Raw genomic sequence first — 2302 nt, 5'->3', positions numbered from 1 at the left:
TTGCTCTGCCCCAGAAACTTCTGGAGTTTGGCAGTTCCACAGCGTCCCCATGTGGTCTATGTGTGGAAACCAAGATTGTCTGCCCAGATTTAATAGTCATGGGATGTGTTCATATTAGAAAATATTTCACTGTTGGCCAATCGCACTGTGTTTTTGTTTGTTTTGTTTTTCTAAAGAACATACACACAATTAGAAACACAAACTCACAAACCAGCCTGCCTTAGCTGATTTATGATTTTTATTTCAAGAGAAAAGAAATGTGTTCATGCAGGAAATATTTAATACTTTGACTTTTAGAAGATTGTGATGAGGGAATGCTACAAACTTGGGTTAGTTTTTGTTGGTGGTGGTGGTGTTCAATTGCTAACTCCAGTCCATCTCTTTGAGACCCCTTGCATCACAGCGCACCAAGCTCGCCTGTTCTTCACTGTCTCCCAGAGTTTGCTCAAATTCATGCCTGTTGAGTCGGTGATGCTATCTAACCACCTCTTTCTCTGCCACCCCCTTCTCCTTCTGCTCTCAGTCTTTCCCAGCATCAGGGTCCAGGCTATGTCGATGCTACAGACAGGCCGTGGTGGAGACACACTCACCGCTCGTCCCTCCCTCTGCTGAGGGGCCACAGAGGGATCACGGGTGACTCATCACTGACTGCGGGGGCGTTCTCTCTGAGGGCCCCAGGGAGCCTGCTCAAACAGGACCACGTCAGGATCATTACGAGGTTCCCTGGGTGACGGGCAAGGACATGACCCAGATGAGGGAGGGGCAGCTAGGCTGAAGTAGAGAAGGGTCGGAACGAGGGCCCTTAGGTGAGAGAGGAAAGACCCCACATCTGCGGAAGTTGGACAAGAGCAGAGACCACACAAGGGCCAGCCTGGGGGAGAACCTTCCACAGCGACAGGCATGTGGTGCCCGGGGAGAGACAAGAGGGTCTAGATGTATCTGATTTCCCAACACCCTTCCCTCCTGGAGGCCTCATGTTCAGACTGATACTAGGAGTCAGAGCTGGTAGCATGTTAGGTTCACCTGGCAGCTACGCTGAAAAGACAGAGCATGAAAGTGGACACATGTCCATGAGGCCCTGTTGTCAGGTCTGTGCCAGCCAAGATCAAAACTGCAGGCTATGCTGCCAGTATGTGTCTGTGGGCTCCGAGTCTCCAGGTGCTAGGAGTCTGCAAGGGGCTCCCCACGTTCCAGCTGCAAGGCCCTCTTCTGTCTTTTTGCACAGAGAGGAGGTGGCCGTGCAGCGCCGTGGAGTAACTGCTGGCGCAGAAGTACACAGATGTCTGGGAGCGGTTGGCAGACTTCAGCGTGAGAGGGAAGTTCTCTGTGCTTGGTCTGGAGACGCTGTACCCGTCGGGCACATCTCCTTTCTCCGTGTATGGGAGTCCCAGCTGAGTAATGGATCAGCCTCAGCCCGTGTCCCGGGTCTTGTCGGTACCAGTACATGCGATCATGACCCAGATCCTGAGTACATTTCAGTGTCGCGCTCTGTCCTGTCCTCACGACCTGGAATCTGGGGTCCTGGGTGACACCAGCGTGGACCGCCCCTGTGGAGAAGGAGGACCGATGCTGCAGTCACAGCGGACATGCTTCAGTGCTGGCACCCCCAAGGGGACCCTGCCCCCAGGACTCACCTGCCTGCAGGAGACAGAAGACCACACAGCCCAGGAGGCAGGGGCTCATGGCGGGGGTGGGGCAGGCGGAGGGCCCTCTGGTCTGAGTGTGGATGAGAGGGGAGAGGGGCTCTCCAGGGAGTCCTTCTGAGATGTCACTGTCCCTGCCAGGCCCCAGAGCCGACCTGTCACTCAGGGGGCCACGCCCCTTCCCCCAGAGGCTCAAATCAGAAATGAACCTGAGTGAACTGATCACAATAGGGAGACCCATTCAGATCAATGGATATAAGCCTTTTGTGGTTCTATCCTTGCTGTAACAGCTTACAACTTTAAGTGTGTTATATTCCAGAGATAATTCTTCACTACTATGTATGTTCATTTATCTACATACTTTTGTAGAATAATGAACTGGCTCAGAATTGGGAAAAGAGTACGTCAAGGCTGTATATTGTCACCCTGCTTATTTAACTTATATACAGAGTACATCATGCCAAATATCGGGCTGCATGAAGCTCAAACTGAAACCAAGATTGCTGGAAGAAATGTCAGCAACCTCACATATGCAGATGACACCACCCAAATGGGAAAAAGCAAAGATGTAACTAAAGAGCCTCTTGATGAAGGTGAATGAGGAGAGTAAAAAGCTGGCTTAAAACACAGCATTCAGAAAACTAAGATCATGGCATCCA

At 51.5% G+C, this 2302-nt stretch overlaps 1 pseudogene; it reads right to left on the bottom strand.

Moving 5' to 3' along the window:
• Window positions 1-1118: 1118 nt before the first annotated feature.
• LOC110140371 (T cell receptor beta variable 6-5-like) lies at window positions 1119-1851 on the bottom strand (annotated as a pseudogene).
• Between the last annotated feature and the right edge of the window lie 451 nt (window positions 1852-2302).

The sequence above is a fragment of the Odocoileus virginianus genome, unplaced genomic scaffold, assembly GCF_023699985.2.
Source record: "Odocoileus virginianus isolate 20LAN1187 ecotype Illinois unplaced genomic scaffold, Ovbor_1.2 Unplaced_Contig_175, whole genome shotgun sequence".
NCBI lineage: Eukaryota > Metazoa > Chordata > Mammalia > Artiodactyla > Cervidae > Odocoileus > Odocoileus virginianus.
The sequence above is the reverse complement of the archived record's forward strand: the minus strand, read 5'-3'. Positions and strand labels throughout refer to the sequence as shown.